The 20154-nt window shown below is 32.1% G+C and overlaps 1 protein-coding gene and 1 long non-coding RNA gene across 2 annotated transcripts in view; one reads left to right on the top strand and one right to left on the bottom strand.

Moving 5' to 3' along the window:
- The window catches only part of LOC142317545 (MOXD1 homolog 1-like), a 175304-nt gene that overhangs the window by 142870 nt on the left and 12280 nt on the right, over positions 1 to 20154 (bottom strand). The gene's annotated exons all lie outside the window — the stretch shown is intronic.
- On the top strand, positions 1276 to 12754 carry LOC142319622 (uncharacterized). Its single transcript, XR_012755233.1, has 3 exons — positions 1276 to 1412; positions 8176 to 8321; positions 12481 to 12754. It is a non-coding gene; the product is annotated as an uncharacterized LOC142319622 (long non-coding RNA).

Genomic DNA, 20154 nt, shown 5'->3' with positions numbered 1-20154 from the left:
TAAGAAAGGGAGTCCGACAAGGATGTTCCCTATCTCCGTTACTTTTTAATCTTTACATGGAACTAGCAGTTAATGATGTTAAAGAACAATTTAGATTTGGAATAACAGTACAAGGTGAAAAGATAAAGATTCTACGATTTGCTGATGATATAGTAATTCTAGCCGAAAGTAAAAAGGATTTAGAAGAAACAATGAACGGCATAGATGAAGTCCTACGCAAGAACTATCGCATGAAAATAAACAAGAACAAAACAAAAGTAATGAAATGTAGTAGAAATAACAAAGATGGACCACTGAATGTGAAAATAGGAGGAGAAAAGATTATGGAGGTAGAAGAATTTTGTTATTTGGGAAGTAGAATTACTAAAGATGGACGAAGCAAGAGCGATATAAAATGCCGAATAGCACAAGCTAAACGAGCCTTCAGTAAGAAATATAATTTGTTTACATCAAAAATTAATTTAAATGTCAGGAAAAGATTTTTGATAGTGTATGTTTGGAGTGTCGCTTTATATGGAAGTGAAACTTGGACGATCGGAGTATCTGAGAAGAAAAGATTAGAAGCTTTTTTAATGTGGTGCTATAGGAGAATGTTAAAAATCAGATGGGTGGATAAAGTGACAAATGAAGAGGTATGCGACAAATAGATGAAGAAGGAAGCATTTGGAAAAATATAGTTAAAAAAAGAGACAGACTTATAGGTCACATACTAAGGCATACTGGAATAGTCGCTTTAATATTGGAAGGACAGGTAGAAGGGAAAAATTGTGGAGGCAGGCCACGTTTGGAATATGTAAAACAAATTGTTAGGGATGTAGGATGTAGAGGGTATACTGATATGAAACGACTAGCACTAGATAGGGAATCTTGGAGAGCTGCATCAAACCAATCAAATGACTGAAGACAAAAAAAAAATATTCCCAAAAACAGTAATAGTATTATATCATTTATCATTCGCTGATCTTAATTATGTTGTTGATCAACTACAATGTAGATATTAAAATTATTCTTTTTATTTGATCGCATATTCTGTTTGGCAGTGAGAATATTTTAAAATGCATAACATGTGCCAACCTGTCAAGTCTTACAAATAAATAATTCTACTCCAACTAGTACTTGGATGCCAAGGAATTTTTAAAATTCTTTTTTTATCATAATAAAAAGAGATATATAACAAAACAATTGTGTCAGAGAAATATGTAATAATAATAATAATAACACAAATTTAGTAAATAATTTTTTAACAACGATAAAAATTCAGTGTCTGACTGGACGCCAGAGTGGTTAGTTGTGCTTTAGGTGGCTCCGCTATCTTTTGTGTATTGTGTTTATTTTTGGTGAATTTACTGATTCTTTTTTTATGATACTGGCTTTATCTACGTACTTTGGTGTTAGTTTTTGAACTTCCGTTAGTAAGTGAAGACAGAATGTGTAGTTTATTGTTTTTATATTTTTTATTATGCAAAACTATAATAGTTAAAATTTAATAAGGTTCAGTTCGCCTGCTCTGGCATTTATTTGTTAGTGCAGGTGTCTGGGGTTGGATGGTTATCAGGCTGAGACAACATTATTTTAATACTATTGACTATAATAGCTTATGGTGATAAGCTGTTGTTTGAGTTAATTTAATTTTAATTCTTTTGTTTAGTTATCTTCTGATAACAGACTTATATAGCTTACAATAATAAGCTATTGTTTGATTATTTTATTTCAGAGGTGTTTGTGTGGGTGTGTGTGTGTGTGTGTGTGTTGTGTGTATTTTTACATACTGTGTGTTAGTAGATACAGGTACTTAGTGAGTACTTTGACTGTTTACATTTTTTTTGTTTAAATCCCAGTAGTATGGAAGAAGAACCGGACAAACCGAAAAGAAGTTGTTCTAGTCTACCGGAACCAACCGAGTACCTCTCAGAGGAGAGTCATCGGTAGGACCGTATAAGTATGGAAACTGAGAAAATGCGGAAGAGAGCCCCCAAAAGAAAAAAAGCAGGAAAGTAGCAATGGAGATATCACCGAAGCAGTCGATGCTCATCATCTCAAAGCGAAAAAATACTCTGGGAAAATTATTAATTGGATCGAGACCATCTTCTGGAGGAATTGAAGTTATTGAATAAACTCATTAATCAGAACGTTAAGATGAAGGAAAGTGCAATGCGAGCTCTCGAGAAAGCTAAGGATTTAGAGGTTGTAGTAAATTCGCTATATGAGTTGTCGCATCATGGTTTGGTGTTTAATAAAGAGATGGAGACACAAACAGAATTGCCATGGTAGCGAGAGATTAGAAATGTAGTTGATGTTCTTACTGAAAGTATTACGCTTGAGGAGTTAGTAGCGTTGACTATGAAGAAATGGCCAAAATTCATCATGCAGAGGATTGAACAAGTGACTGAAGTTTCAGAAGATTAGGATATCTGATATTTTAAGGATTTAATTAAGCCTCTGAAGGGAGGCTCTATACCACGAACTTATAGGGCCAGCCCAGGTGAAACAATGTTTTAACTGATAGGGTGTTGGGAAAGCCTGAAAGGAGAATAAAGTTTGAGATGTATTACCATTCATCGACTGGGAAAGAGAGCACGAACTCAAATTTTGAAGGGAGTGAGGCAAATGTTTACGGAATACAATATTCTGCCAGGGTTTTCTGTGTCTGGGGATAAATTAGGTGATAGTAGCCAGAAGATGTTGATGTATTTACAACGGGACTATCCGCAGTAATTTAAGGTGATGAATTTAAGGTCATCTCGTCAGAAGACGAGATGACTTCCTTAAGTGGTGCAAGGTGAGCAGGTAAACAGTCCACCCCGCCGCTCCCTGTTAGTGGCACGGTAATAGTTAAGGGTCAAAGCAAGTCTTGTGCGGATCTACTGACCGTAAAGGCGTCAGTAAATAGTGAAGAGGTGGGCGAAATACTATCTCTGCGGAAAGGAGTAAATGAGGATTTGCACATCCGTGTACAAGAAACAGCAAAGGCGGAAGAAGGTCGGTCCTGAGTTCCAAGACGACTGGGCTACGTATAGATATCAAGTCCAGAGATAGTCGTAAGATAATTGTTCATTTAAACAGTTAAAGGATATTACAATGGATACTTCAGAACCGGAGGTAGTTGAAGCATTGGAGAAGATCTTACTGAATACTGAGGAATAAAGTGTCCTCGGTTTGGCCAGCATATGCGAATACTCAGCATGCGTCTGTGTTAAACACATATCGCGCGGCAAGACGGCTAGTTGAAAAAAGATCCGAGTAGGTTAGGTTCATTGTCAGACGTCCATCCGGGAACCTGAAGACCAGTGTTATAGATGTTGGGCGTCCGGGCATATGCCCGCTGTATGTAAGGGAGAGGATAGGTCTCGGATGTGTTTTGGATGTGAAAAGCTTGGTCATTTCCGAGCACAATGTGTTGAAACAGTCTGTTCATTGTGTGGCAAAGGGGGATATAGGTTTGGGTGACGTCCAGAAGTAAAATGAATCACCTAAGGGCGGGACGTTTAGATAGGGAGAGTAGCTTCTGTCTAGAGGGGACGGTTCCCGAGGTGGGTCGTTCTCGATGATGGATCGGGGACCTCTGGCGGTGTTTTTTTTATTTTTGGAAAGTAAAACCAGATACCAGTAAGGCCTATTGAGGAGAGTTACCTCTTATTTTCTAGGTTCCCCATCCTTTGACTCCTCTGCCCCCGAAAATTTTAATCGAATTTTCGGCAGGATACATTTACCTTCCCCCTCCCTACAAACCCCTGTTTACAAAAGTGGTTAAGTGGGGTATAAAAATGTCAGGAATTAACCCTACATAAGGAATCTGAAGTCCAATTTTTTTTGGACACTGGAGTGCTGTAGGAGTCAAAAAAACTTAAAAAAATAAATGAGAATTAATTTGAGTTGATAAAAATAACAAAAAATAGAAGATCCAACCGGCGACACGACCTGCCATGCCGGATTTACTGCCGGTAGGTGGGAAGGGCCGTTTAGGTAGAAAGGACATCCCCTACGCTGTTCTATGCTTAATTGTGGGTCCGGTGTAGAGGAGTAGGGACAAAAAAAAACGATAATTTATTTATCCAAGATGGGGGACAAAATTTTTAAACATACCATAAGGTGTGACTTAATACACAAGGTGTATTTAGCCTTAATATATAATATTTAACACCTTAATACATAGGTGACTGAACAACTACATTCCATAAATCAAATTAAATGCATCTCTATATTATAGTCCATAGTGGAATTATAGTGTATAGTATCATGATGTGCACGATAAAACAATCACACTGCATAATGTATTATTACATACACATCAGAATAAAATATTTGTATTTATTTTATTTATTCATCCAAATTAATCGCAACTATAACTAAATTCATAGTGAACCGGTATACGTATAATTGGATCTAATTGTCACTAACATCAACATGTAAACCATTTTTCGTAGTACGTAGTTGCGGTACAATCGATATAGTATGACTTGGGTAGTGATTTTCCGGAAGGTACGCTTGGCACCATAAATCTTGAAGTTGTTACGAAAACACTGAGATGCAACCTTGTGTATGGACACCGCATACTCTAAAGCCATGCGCACCATATTGGTCTATTGTATTGTAATAAAGATCTTTTACGATACGTTTTGTAAAAAAGAAACTCAATTATCCAGTTTAGGAAACAGTTTGAAGAACTGAAACTACTGGTGATAAAATCTAAATATATTGGCACGAAAAGGAATAAATAAATAATAATTTTTATCCCTTGTACAAAGTAAGATAAATAATTAAATAATAATTTTTATCCGTTGTACAAAGTAAGGCAAGTATTGTGATCGCGAAAAATTTCGGTTTTCAGATTTCAACGGAAATGTCCATTTTGACCATCCCTGAATCCATTTTGACTAGTTTGGGCGTGACGTTTGTACGTACGTATGTACGTTATAACATCTAGTTGTGCACCTCCCCTTTTGATTGCAATCGACTGAACCAAAGTGTCCAAAAAAACCTCAATATAAAAAATAATTTTGGACTTTTTCTTAACTGCAGAAATAAGCCCTCATTGAGAGCTTTACAACGATAATCATAAGTGGTACTTATTTTTTTCATTCGTTCCAGAGTTGCAGGCAAAGAAAATTTTAATTAATGAAATATTTGGATCTTAAAAGGGTAAGGCACATCGGTTCGAATCAGACTTCATCTCCTTTTTTTTCTTTAATTTATATTGATTTATTAATAATTTATTAACCTCTGATTGTAAAAAAAAGTTACGATAAATAATTATTCAATAACACTGCCAAAAAATAATGTTTTTTTAATGGTTCCTTCACATCATGAGTCAAATCTTACTAATTTTGCCTTGAGAAAAACGAATTTGACAAACAGCTTTAGTTTCTGTGATATATAAGTGGAAGTATTTTATTTTAGCGGATGAAGAGAAAATAGTACATTATAATTACATATACCAACAACATAAAAAATCCATTTGATATTTTTTTAATGACAGTTTCATTCTAAAAGTTCTTAATTGATGAAAGAATACCTGGCAGTTAGTTGGGTTTGAAGAGAATCATTTGGTAGCTTCATGAGATCGTTGTCTTTTGGCTTTCATCTTGTAAGTGAGTTCGGGAGAAACCCTACACACAGACCAGCAGTAATCTGCAAGCATTGCTTCATTCCAGCGACCCTGATATCTTTGTTCCATTACAGAAATATCCTAATGGAATCTTTCTCCGTGTTTATCACTGACAACTAGGAGAGAAAACGTCTAGGTGTGACTGGAGAAAATGAATTTTAAGGGACATGTTGCATCCGAGTTGATGGTATTTTTGCAGAAGTACTGTCACCAACTGACTATAGTTTCATCTCTTTTGTTACCTAAAAATCCATGAATGACTCACTTTAAGGCTTCACAAGCTTCCTCTTCTTTCACCTCCAAAATTTGATCAAACGCAGGATTCTTTACAAGTTGTCGAATTTATGGCCCACCAAAAATACCTTCCTTAACTTTTGCATCACTTAATGTAGGAAATTTGTCTCTTAAGTACTTAAAGGCCTGTCCTTCTCGGTTCATACGTATGAAAAAATGTTTCATCGAACCAGCTTTATATGAAGAAGTGAAAGAAGAATGTCTTTTGGGTCCACGAGAGGCGTGGTAACGACATTTTTCTCGCTAGAGTTAAGATTTCTTGCAGGCCAGTATGTTTGAATATAATGTAATTTCCTATCCCTACAGTCCGACATACATAAAAAGCAGCAGTATTCAGTGTATCCTCGTTGCATTCCTAAGAGTACAGCGATGACTTTTAGATCGCCACAGATTTTCCACTTGTGTTCAGCATATCTGATTGAGTTTAGGAGGATTACCATGTTTGCACAAGTCTCCTCCATGTGAACTGCATGACCAACAAGAATAGAAGGAAGACGGTTGCCGTTGTGAAGTAATACAGCTTTCAAACTAAGCTTGAAGGAGTCTATGAATAGCCTCCAATCAGTTGGAACATGATCCAAATTCAAAAATTGCATCAAGCCATTAACGTCGCAGGAAACAAGATTGTTTTTTCGGAAAAAAAGATAGCAGATCCCTATGACGATGTCTGTATTGTGAGACTCTGACATCACGTTGGAGAAGATTCCATTGCTGTAGTCTTGATCAAACAAGTTTTGCCTTCTCCTTCGACAAATCAAGGTCTCGTATGAGATCACTCAATTCTGCTTGACTCAGTCTGTGCGGTTATTATCTTTTTCATCAAAATCAGATTCATGAGATATGGAAGGCTTGTTGAGTTCTTCTTCTTCCACACCATTATTTTCTATTTCAAGCTCATAATTTTATGGTGGAGTAGGAACTGATAAACTACGTGAATGTGGAGTAGGTCGATTAGCAGATAGAAGATTAGGTTATTGAGCTGTTACTCTTTTCTTCATTGACAATCTTGCCTTTATAGGTGGAGTCAAGGAGAAATAGCAGTTATCTGTAAGGTTTGTAGGCTGCCGCCAAACCATAGGCACAGTAAAAACCATAGATCGATTTTTATTTTTCAGCCATTCTCGTAGTATAACTGAACAAGAGTTGTAACATATATGTGGAGCCCATGACTTACCCTGGTCCCCTACCTTCATACCAAAATAATGCTGATAGGAAGTCTTCATAAGAGTCGTCAGATTACGTTTCTGTGACGGAAATGTTATTTCTCCACAAATATAACAAAAATTATTCACCGAACTTACACATTTTCGTGGCATTTTGATTTAACAAATTTTCCACTTCTAAAGCACTCGAAAACCTGAAATTCTGCACTAATTACAACATAAACAATAGAAACTCACTATCACAGGAACAGTAATAATGTGTATAATCTACAAATAGTTTGAAAACGTTGTGTTTTGTCATTTATCAGGTGTGACAACTCCAAAAACAAATTTCCACCAAATTAAAAATGTAGATCGGGCAAAAAATGACATGTTATTGTATTTCCAAAGCAAGAGCTAATAGGTCGTTTTTATAGTTATTTTTGAATTCAGCATATGGAAATACATAATAATAAACTATTATGATCTCGTTAAATTTTCATTGTTCGGCAGCGTAATAACAATAAAAAAAAAATGAAAAAATATTAGAAGTTATTAATGAAATAAAATGTTATGTACTTTTCATTAAAAAAAATGTGTATATGTAATTTAATAGGCGTCAAAGGAAGTCATGTGGTGTCCACATCACATTTTTTTAGTACATTTTTAAAAACGTATTCCATAATAGCCCTAGGTTACATTAGTTAGAGAACTTCCGTTTAATTCTTCAGTGGAAAAAATATTTAGAAAATAAGCTCATTTGTTATTTTATCGCTCTATAATATGAATCGTAATATTAATGACCAATAAATATAAGAAATACGATATTACTGTTGCTGGTACTACACAGAATACCAAACCGTATAGCTTATGAAACCAGTTATGATTCTTAAAAATAATAACTTTTTCAAAGGTGCTCAACCTTATAATAACAATTTTTTTCTTTTATTTAAAAAAAATTACTTTATAATCTCACAAAAACGGATGTCGTATAACATTTTATTTATAGTAATTGAAATTCATCTTTGTTCCCACAATAAATTATTCACAGTTTTAATTTTATTACAACTATCCATTACTTATAGTAGCAGTAATTACTATTTATTGTTATTATTTTTATTTTTACAAAACTAGACATAGAATTATTGCGAGTCAGTTTGCAGCAGTGAGAACGATGATGCATTGTGATGTTAATAAGTATTCGGTCGGTGGGAGCGCCTCTGTTCAGGACATCCCACCTGCCCAAAGGAAACATCGGTCATACCCAACAACACAACCAGGTAAGAAAAAATAATAATAAATAAATACAACGAGATGAATATGAATTATCTCATTTCACCACCTTGATTTATCTTTTTGATAAATATTTTTGAAAATTAAAAAAATAATGTTAAAATTGCGTTATGATACTGATCACTGTTAAAATGAAGAAAAAAAATATTCCGTAATCGGTTAGCTTAGTTTGAATTATAATTTAAAAACATTAAAAGTGCATTATTTGGATTTTCATGAATAGCAATGCAAAATTTTATAAATAATGTGAAAGTAAGATTCAATATCAACTTTTTTTTAATAAACTTTAAAAAAAGTCGGTGGAAGGTTTTTAAGTCGAACCGTATAATTCTTACACAGTGTCCCACGGAGAAACATTCAGGGCATGTCCTACTGGTGAAAATAATGAAAAGGTTCATATAAACATAGATCTGGAAACGCTTTGTTTTCGAGTTACGGCTACCGAAAGATTTCTCCCGGATTTCAGCTCTAATAGCAAAAAGAAGCCCTACTGTTATTTTTGGGACCAAAATTAAGAGGTAAAGTTGTTGGTTTCTTATGAATTTTGAGCTGGGAAATAGGATAAAACAGGTCCGAGAGTTGTAACTTCAGTATTTTTTAAGATATCTGACATAATACACAAAATTCAGTGTCGAGAAACAAATTTTTTCTTTAGGTTTGTAGTACAATAGCTTTTTATTAAATAACTAATGAATGTGGAAGATTTAGTAAAACACCTTGTAGAGAATTCAGTTCTGAGAAAATTAATGTAAATATAACCAATAAAAGCAAACAAAAACTTTTAAAAACCGGTATTTTATTAAAGCAAAAATAGACTGAAAATCGTATTATTCTTTCTGTACCTAATAAATATTATTCTTAAAATAGCAAAACAAAAAAAACAAAATACATGATTATGATATTTGGTAACAGAATAACAAACCACAATTACCAGTATTGTTCGAAATTCCCTCCTTTACAATGTATACAGCACTCTGCCCGACGTAAAAATTTCCCCCTCCTTTACAATGTATACAGCACTCTGCCCGACGTAAAAATTTCCGGTGGCTTTCCGTATCATCTCAGGATCGTTTCGTAGAAATTCAATAGCATTTCGTATCTTAATGAGTAACTTTAGTTTTAACTTTTTATTGATATACTTATTATTGTTTTCATATAGCCCCAAATGAAGTAATCTAGTGCCGTTAAATCAGTTGGTCTTGGTGGCCAATCGATTGGTCCACCGCGTCCAATCCAGTTTAAGAAATTAGCATTCAAGTGATTTATAGCTACTAAAGAAAAATGGAGCGTTGCACCATCGTGTTGGAAAATCATTTGCAATTTAGTTTGTAAAGGTACATCCTCCAGAAGAGCTGGCAAATTATTTTTCAAGAAATGAACGTATGCATCTCCCGTAAGGTTTTCAATGAAAACAAATGGTCACAGAAAAATAGATAAAAATATGTACTTTTTTGTTTGTTTCATAGAGGGATGTAACTTAGTTTCTGATCGTTCCTCGTATAAAGACAAAAAACTCCCATTCGCTCTTTTTCTGAAGCAAGATATAGCTAAAGAAAGAAAAATATATATTCATTTTTTGGGGAGGGGAAGAAACACTTTTTTTTTAATTTGTGATTTTTATGAAAAAACTACAACTTTTGTAAGAAAAAGTTTTTGATAAAATAAAGTCAAGAGTTGAATTTTAATTCGATCAAAACACTGCCACCTATTTTTCCAACTTTGCAAAAATTTAATACATCTTTCCTCCGAAGGTAGAAACTGTGTAGCAAGTTTGAAGGTCAACGGGGTCCAGAGTTATAAGACCAAATTCAGGTCAACATACATACGTATATACATACAAATGTCTCTACCCACAATTGTCTGTCTGACAAAAATAGATTTTTTTGAACTTGGAAGCAATGGAATAAATTTTTTTTCGTAGATTATTTACAATTTATTCAAGTCTTTATTTTTGTTAGACTTTTTTAAAATGTCTCCCATAAGGCACAAAACTTAATAAAGGCCTATTTTTTTAGATTTTTCGATCAATCTATATAATTGTTCGTTAAAGCTATAACAGCATATATCGCTATAACCGAGAAAGTAAAATATGTAATAAGGTTAATTATGTACATTTAAAGCAAACTTCAGTCGGAAATCAGTTTATTTTTTCATGAACATGAATATTTTAAACATACAAAGATTTATTGAGATTTAAAATTAAAATCTTAAAGGAACATATAAATTTAATAATAAAAGTAATTATATATAGATATTTGATAAAAAGTAAATAAATAAGTAACTTGAATAGAATAATTTATAAACGAAATTTTTTTGTGCTGGAAGGGATTCGAAACTGTAGGAAGTGGGCTACTGGAGTATTCAGATCGCCTCAGGCTGCAACTCTTGGCAAGGCGCATCCGTGGCCTTCTATGCTCGCTAAACTGGTTTTGCTAACAATACTTGTCACTAATTTCTCTCTCCACTACTCATGAATGTACACTGTGCACGAGGGAGCTCCTTACCAAGATTTGTATAATGTTTCTTGCAACTGATCTGTCATTCGTGAGTCCATTCGACTGTAATAAAAGATAGATGTTTAACAAGAAACTCTTTCTCGGTGAATAATCATTTCGTTTAATAAGTAAGAAAAATAAATTGTATTTATTTTAACTAACTTTGTTAACCAATAAAAGAAAGAATAATCAGGTTTTTTCAATAACAATTATGATAGTTCTGCCTTCCTCTGTATAACCTCTTCTATAATAAATTATTGATAATAAAACCAGTATTTTTTTCTTGCAAAGTTTTTGAATAATACTATTTAACCCTTATAACACCAAGCTGTTCTATACATCATTTTCAAAGAGTGGTTCCTAGAGTCCAAGGGAATATGATAACAAATTGCTTTTATTTATTAATACTGAAATTAAACAACTCTATTTAAGTAACGTAAGTGAAATCTTTGCAGTATAAATGAAATTACTTAATTTTAATTATTTAATTTTTTTTTTTTCATAGTAATCAGATTTTATTTCGATCTTTATTATTTCGGTCATTTTACACCGTATTTTTTTCGCGCCATCATAATTCTAGCACCTGAATTTTTAAAAGATATTCAGAAATAAAACATTCAGTCAAATATCATTTTCTCACTGCTTATTATATTTTATTTTTATTACACACCTTTGTAAAATCGTTTCCTCCCATAAATCACACACTTAAATTACATTTTTAGATAAAAAATGTTGGTCAAAAAAGTGCGTGAATTACGCGAGAAAACAAGTGTGTGTGTGTGTGTGTCGGCAAAAACAATAAAACTGGGTTCTCTTGCATTTACGTAATTTTCAATTTCTTTTGGAATGAATGCAAATAGAACATTGTAATTATTTATATTTCATAGTCAAAGCTCTATAAATATTCTGTTATCATAAAATTAGTTTTATCTTTTTATATTTGTTTATTTATTCTAATACGTTTCTGAAAACTGGTTTTATTTTACATAAAATGAAAACGATTTTGTAATTCGGGTTAAATACATTATCAAAGTTTTATCTTAATAAATATAATCATAAAAAATATAAAAATTCTTAAATTATATAAAATTAATTAAAAATAATAGCGTACGCCTAGACACAATTTTTACCTTAATAGAAGGCCTTTGAACTTGATTAATTACAAAGTTATTCATAATTGTTGGTCGACTATTAATCTTACAATTAAGCATCATTAAATTTCTCAGCTTTTGTTATACAATTCAAAAAAAAATTAAAAACGGAAACATAAGAATTTTAAATTAATATATAATTAGTAATTCAGGTTGTTTCTTTGTATTCTAAACAATCGTTCTTCGTCACGCATATCTTTTCTAAAAAAAGAATTATATTAAGCTACAATAGCTATATATATATATATATATTAAAAACATATTTACTCAAATTATTAAATTAAGAACAGAAGTTTTTGAATGGTAAATGAATTTTCATTAGGATATAAAATAAATGTAATTATAATATGAATAAAATAAAATAAATAAACATCTGAATTATTGTGAGAGCAAACTGCTCTTCCGTTAATCGCTATAAGATACGGTTAATAAAACATAAAACAATTTTCAAACTAGAATTAAGTACATAATGCAAATAACATCTCATTGTTTCTTTGCAGATGAACGACTGTATCTGATGATAATTATTTAAAAGGAATTAAAAACTCTACGTAAAAACTTCAAAAAAATTATTTTACAGGATGAATTGTGATCAACTGAATTAAATATGGAGAGATAAGACCATTTGATTGTGCTTCTCAGGTAGTTGTATGATTGCTGATCGCTTGGATAGAATTCCCATTAAAGATAAAAATAGCATCTGTGTTGTTTGAAAACGAAATTTCTGTGTTTTATTAGATTACAAATTATTTTTGTAATATAAACAGTATTTCAATCTTAACGGATCACCACTCTTAATTTTACAACTATTCAATAATTTTATATTGTAATAATATTAAATTATTTTTTGATGAATTATCTAATTTATTAGATAATTCGTACGCTAAGACCCTTCGCCGATTATGACTATTGCGGGGAGGAGGATACCGCAAAACACACGGTGTTCTTTTACGATCAGTTGCTGCAGCAAAGGAGAGCATGCCGGAGAGAATTTAGCGTGCTTACCCTCCCAGAGATCATCATTCTGACTATACTGCAGACCGAACGAGCGTAACACGCGGTGCCCGCGATGTCGGTTAAGATCATTCAAACAAAGATGGCAAAAGAAGTACAGGAGTGAGTAATTCCTCCTGAATCTCCCTTGGGGCTGAATTTATATTAAAGTAGGTCTAGTCCGGTTGTGGAAAAACCAGAAAGAGATCTGGAGATATTAAGCAAAAAATAAGGCCAACATACATATGTACGGAATATTTCAATGCTAAAATTGTGTTTTTGTTTATTCAGGAGAGATCTTGAAATTCTACATGTAAATAACCTCCTGTCTGAAGTATTACATGCAAATAGATATCATATCTAAACAGAAAAAAAAAACAATTATCCTAATTAAAATACAATAAAAACACAAACGTGTAGCGCGTTTAGAGGTACACCTCCAGCTGTCATTCTGGTTTAAACTATATTTTTATGTTTCTGTAGCATTAGTAATCTAAAGATAGATTATCTTAAAATTTATATAAAGAAAACAAATTATTCATCCAGAAAATAGTTCTGGATATTAAAGTCAAATTGAAAGTTAATTCTACATAGGTTTATTAATTATTATTACTTTCTTTGCAATTAGTTTGGAATCAATTGCGACCTTCATTAGTGAATGGTCGATCTATTTGTACTTATGCCACAAGACCATTCACTAACCGTAACTCTTATTTTAAACAAAAGTGATTTTGTCCTAAATTATCGGCTAAATTTATATTAACTGAAATAATCATTGCATATATGAATATAATCTCCAATTTTCTAATTTTCCAATAGATATAGTTCGATAGTTATAGTTCAATATTATAATTATTTATCTATAAATTATTGGAGGCTTACTAAGGGTTCAATAGGCATAATATACATTATAATTTTTATAGTTTCTAACGAAAATTTATTTCTTAATTTTTTATGTTATGACATAAAAATATAATTTCGTCGTATTCTGGTATTATTTACTATTATATAAATAAATATTTTATTCTATTCTATACATAATAATACATAATACTCGAATACAAAGATCACGTTTTGAGTAATGGATAAATATGTTGCTTTAAGGATAAAAAAAGGAATTATCTTAGCATTTGCGAGGATGAATCAAGAGAAACCGTAGTAAAACTTTGATCAGGGCAGAACTAAAAAATATATTCATAATTATAAAATTTAAAAAAAATAGATGTGAATAAAGTATATACTAATTATTTAAAATAAAAACACATAGTAGATGAAGATCTTCAATATAAAAAATAACTGCTAAACAAATTTCCAATTCAAAAGCCGGTAATGAAAATTATTTGAGCACAGATACGTAAACGTTGATTTTTTTTTTGGTCTTCAATCATTTGACTGGTTTGATGCAGCTCTCCAAGATTCCCTATCTAGTGCTAGTCGTTTCATTTCAGTGTACCCTCTACATCCTACATCCCTAACAATTTGTTTTACATATTCCAAACGTGGCCTGCCTACACAATTTTTCCCTTCTACCTGTCCTTCCAAAATTAAAGCGACTATTCCAGGATGCCTTAGTATGTGGCCTATAAGTCTGTCTCTTCTTTTAACTATATTTTTCCAAATGCTTCTTTCTTCATCTATTTGCCGCAATACCTCCTCATTTGTCACTTTATCCACCCATCTGATTTTTAACATTCTCCTATAGCACCACATTTCAAAAGCTTCTAACCTTTTCTTCTCAGATACTCCGATTGTCCAAGTTTCACTTCCATATAAAGCGACACTCCAAACATACACTTTCAAAAATCTTTTCCTGACATTTAAATTAATTTTTGATGTAAACAACTTATATTTCTTACTGAAGGCTCGTTTAGCTTGTGCTATTCGGCATTTTATATCGCTCCTTCTTCGTCCATCTTTAGTAATTCTACTTCCCAAATAACAAAATTCTTCTACCTCCATAATCTTTTCTCCTCCTATTTTCACATTCAGTGGTCCATCTTTGTTATTTCTACTACATTTCATTACTTTTGTTTTGTTCTTGTTTATTTTCATGCGATAGTTCTTGCGTAGGACTTCATCTATGCCGTTCATTGTTTCTTCTAAATCCTTTTTATTCTCGGCTAGAATTACTATATCATCAGCAAATCGTAGCATCTTTATCTTTTCACCTTGTACTGTTACTCCGAATCTAAATTGTTCTTTAACATCATTAACTGCTAGTTCCATGTAAAGATTAAAAAGTAACGGAGATAGAGAACATCCTTGTCGGACTCCCTTTCTTATTATGGCTTCTTTCTTATGTTCTTCAATTGTTACTGTTGCTGTTTGGTTCCTGTACATGTTAGCAATTGTTCTTCTATCTCTGTATTTGAACCCTAATTTTTTTAAAATGCTGAACATTTTATTCCAGTCTACGTTATCGAATGCCTTTTCTAGGTCTATAAACGCCAAGTATGTTGGTTTGTTTTTCTTTAATCTTCCTTCTACTATTAATCTGAGGCCTAAAATTGCTTCTCTTGTCCCTATACTTTTCCTGAAACCAAATTGGTCTTCTCCTAACACTTCCTCCACTCTCCTCTCAATTTTTCTGTATAGAATTCTAGTTAAAATTTTTGATGCATGACTAGTTAAACTAATTGTTCTGTATTCTTCACATTTATCTGCCCCTGATTTCTTTGGTATCATTACTATAACACTTTTTTTTAAGTCTGACGGAAATTCCCCTTTTTCATAAATATTACACACCAGTTTGTATAATCTATCAATCGCTTCCTGCACTGCGCAGTAATTCTACAGGTATTCCGTCTATTCCAGGAGCCTTTCTGCCATTTAAATCTTTTAATGCTCTCTTAAATTCAGATCTCAGTATTGTTTCTCCCATTTCATCCTCCTCAACTTCCTCTTCTTCCTCTATAAAACCATTTTCTAATTCATTTCCTCCGTATAACTCTTCAATATATTCCACCCATCTATCGACTTTACCTTTCATATTATATATAGGTGTACCATCTTTGTTTAACACATTATTAGATTTTAATTTATGTACCCCAAAATTTTCCTTAACTTTCCTGTATGCTCCGTCTATTTTACCAATGTTCATTTCTCTTTCCACTTCTGAACACTTTTCTTTAATCCACTCTTCTTTCGCCAGTTTGCACTTCCTGTTTATAGCATTTCTTAATTGCCGATAGTTCCTTTTACTTTCTTCATCACTAGCATTCTTATATTTTCTACGGTAAACGTTGAATGGGACCCAAAAAATTTATGGGTTTTAAAAAGGTGTTTTTATTATTATTTAAAAATTTATCGACAAACTTACATTGTTTCTGTAAAAGAAAATTCTTTTATTGTATTTTAAATAATTATTCAGTAAACATAGAAATCTATGATTTAATGATAGTAAATGATGATGCTTAACGTTTTATTAAGGAGCTTTAAAGTAAAACAGTACGATTTGATTTGCTGCAAATAAAATCAATTTGATCATCCTAATATCATTTGTTTCTATATAGCCAATTTTTATACCACTTAAAGAGTAATACAAGAAAGTTTTTTCTGTAATTATGAAAAACGTTAAATGTAGAATTGATTACTTCAGAAATAAAAACAACGAGGTAAATGAATAAATAATAATAATAGATACTAGGAAAAAAGCGGTCCTACGGCCTGCCGCAAAAATGTTACTTGGTTTATGTTTCAATATACATGATTTTGTTAAATATTTTTGCCAATTGTAACTAAATAACGTTCACGAATTTAGCGTACTAACAACTACAAAATCTTTTACAAAGAAAAGTTTAAAAATCCTCAACATTTTTAGCTGTTTCTTGAGTTGTGATTTCTTAACATACTTCTAGCCCCAATATTTTTTTTATCCACAAAACACAAATATAATTTTAGATAAATCAAGAAATATAATCGTTTGAACGAATGAAAAGTTCGTGCGCTGCACGCAGCTGCCCGGCGCACCACGTGGTCCACTCTGCGCCAATAGCAGCTAAAATAAAATGTGGGCACATACATCAAACAACAAACTCACGCACCATCCTTTTTTTATGGGGGGAAAAAAATAACTTTAACATATAAAACAGAAAATCTTAAGTTTTTGGTTTGGAAATTACCTTTACTTTAAGGCAATCAATTTTTGTTGTTTTTTAGGTATTAATTGTTCTTAAACAGCAGATTATGAAACGATAATTATGCAAAGTAACAGCCACTAAAAAACTATCGTAAATTTCACCCTCGATTAACTAAAAATTGTTACACGACTGCCCAAAAAGGAGTGTAACATATTTAGGGTTAATGTATGTAAGTTTATTTCATCGTAGCAGCTCAACGGCTGAATCGATTTAGATGTATGACCCCGCGTTGGATTCCTCGCGTTACCGGGAGTGTCATAGACTATATAAATATATATATATATATATATATTTAAATAAATTTAAAAAATTTGAAAAAAAATTATACTATATACAAATACTGTATACAAAATAATCACCCGCACGCTGTTTAATTATCCTACATTAAAGAACAATGTTTTTCTTTTGATAGTTGTGTTTTTTTAAGGTTTAATCTTTATCTCTTGTTGAAAGGAAAATTAAAGTATATAGGTATACAAGTAAAGAGTCAAGTAAAAAAAATTACCTACGATTTGAGTAAAATTTTGAAATTGGGATCCATGGTGACCGCATCATAACTCCTGGATTCCTTCATAACCAAAATTAAACGGCTATTATCCGTTATCAGAACTCATTGTAACAACATTTCATAAAAACATTTAATGCAATCTGAAAATATCTAGCAAAACGAAGCTGAGGAATATTTTTTTTTCTTTTAAATCATTCAAATTATCTGCCATCTCTGAATGAAATTGTCCAAATACATAAACCAAGTAACATACTATTAAAATGGAGTCATCTAATTAGTTCAAGAATAATATCACAGAGTTCAGAAACTACAAAAAATAAAAAAAGGTTTTTAGCCCCAACCCCATTAAAGAGGTTTGAATAAGACCAAACATCATTAAAAACACATATTAGCTACATAAGGGTCATTAAATTATGGGAAAAATTTTAGTTACCCTTGAGTATAATTTTCAGATACGGACCCAAAGATTCGTAAAGCATCGTACCAATTTATCCAGATCAATCCATCCAGTCTGGAGTTATTGTCCGCGTGGATCTCCTCGTTCGAAAGAAGAAGGAAATACATAGCAGAGCAGGTAAGGTGAATGCGAAGACATCGCTTGTCCGCAGGTGGCAGAAGAGATGGATCAATCGACGAAGGGTTCATACTGACTTCGACTAGGCCGCAAATTCAGGGGCTGGAGAAGGAGCTGACCCAGTTCCTTATCGGTCACGGGTGTTCTAAGGCATATCTGTGATTATTGCGGGAAGGTTGATACCGCAGAACATACGGTGTTCTTGTGCGATCAGTTCCTGCAGAATAGGGAAGCATGCCGGAGAGAATTTAGCATCCTTATCCCTGAGATCACTATTGGGACTGTACTGCAGACCGAACGAGCGTAGCGCACGCGGTCAAAAATAATTCAGGGATAGTAAAATGGATATTTCCGTTAAAATCTGAAAACCGAAATTTTTCGCGATCACAATACTTCCTTTACTTCGTATAAGGAAGTAAAAATAAGTAAGAATTTTCATTACCAACTGCAAGTGAAAATAAAATGACGTGCAGAGTCACTCCCGACGCATAAGGAACAGAACGGAAACTTAATATAAAACATAATTTCAATCTGTTCAAATAAAGTATACGTTATTTCAATTCGCCAATTTCTACACAATATCATTACAAATATATGGGATCATATAATGGATTTTGGCTGTTCCAGTATTTGCGTGGAGAGATTGTGTAGTAACGAAGGTAAATATAGATTAGAAATTCTCATACAAAAAAACCTGTTGTGGACAACACATGACTTACTTGTACGATTATTAAATTACATTTACACATTTTTTTAAGATGAAAAGTACACAAAATTTTATTTCATTAAAAACTTCTGACATTTTTTTTATTGTTATTATTGAATTATTAATCATCGTAATTTTTTTTTTACAATGAGAGGTTAATAATTATTAATAAATCAATATATTTAAATTAAAAAAAAAAATTAAAAAAAAGGAAATGAAGTCTGATTCCAACCGATGTGCCTTCCCCTAAGATCCAGATATTTCATTAATTAAACTTTTATTTGGCTAAATAACTGGAATCAATGAAAATAAATACCACTTATGATATATCGTTGAAAAGCTCTCAATGAGAGCTTATTACTGAAGTTAAGAAAAAATCCAAAATCCAATAGTTTTTGGATTTTGGGTTTTTTGGACACTTTTAGTTCAGTCGATTGCAATCAAAAGGGGAGGTACACAATTAGATGTTACAAAAGTCCTTACCAAAATTTCAACACTCTACGGCTAATTGTTTTTGAGTTATGCGAGATACATACATACGTACATACAGACGTTACGCCGAAACTAGTCAAAATGGATTCAGGGATGGTCAAAATGAATATTTCGGTTGAAATCTGCAAAATGCTATTTTTCGCCATCACAATGCATCCTTTACTTCGTACAAGGAAGACAAAATTTTGGCTTTATTACAAAGTACGTCGTAATTTTGCAATACTTTTTAAATAGAAGAAGTTTACGCTCGTATGAAAGATACTTTTTTGTTCTGCGCCACCCAAAAACTCTTGCCCAAATCAACTCAAAATCACTCAAAAATTATTATTATGTTGAAAAGAACAATTTTTAGACAAGAAAAAAGGTAAAAAAAAGTTTTTACAAAAAAAAATATTTTTTGACAAAAAAATTTCCTTTTTTTCTCGCCTAAATATTGTTTTTTTCATCATAATAATTATTTTTAGAGACTTTGAGTTGATTTGGGCAAGAATATTTGGGTGGCATAAAACAAAAAATACGAAGGTCTCATTAATGGTTTTAATGATAAATCCTTGTTTAATTTAGGCGTTTTTTAATTAACGGTATTCTGATTTCCAGTTATTTTATAAATATCTAATTATTTAATCGTGTATAGTAATTAAACGAATAAACTGGTATGTTCGTTTTTTAAAAGGTGAATAATGAATGTGTCTAATAATAAAAGATTGTACATTATTATGACATGGATAAAATGATATTTGAAAAAATATCTTTTGAAGTAAC

This window comes from Lycorma delicatula, chromosome 1, assembly GCF_047948215.1.
Source record: "Lycorma delicatula isolate Av1 chromosome 1, ASM4794821v1, whole genome shotgun sequence".
NCBI lineage: Eukaryota > Metazoa > Arthropoda > Insecta > Hemiptera > Fulgoridae > Lycorma > Lycorma delicatula.
This window is presented reverse-complemented; position numbering and strand designations above follow the sequence as displayed.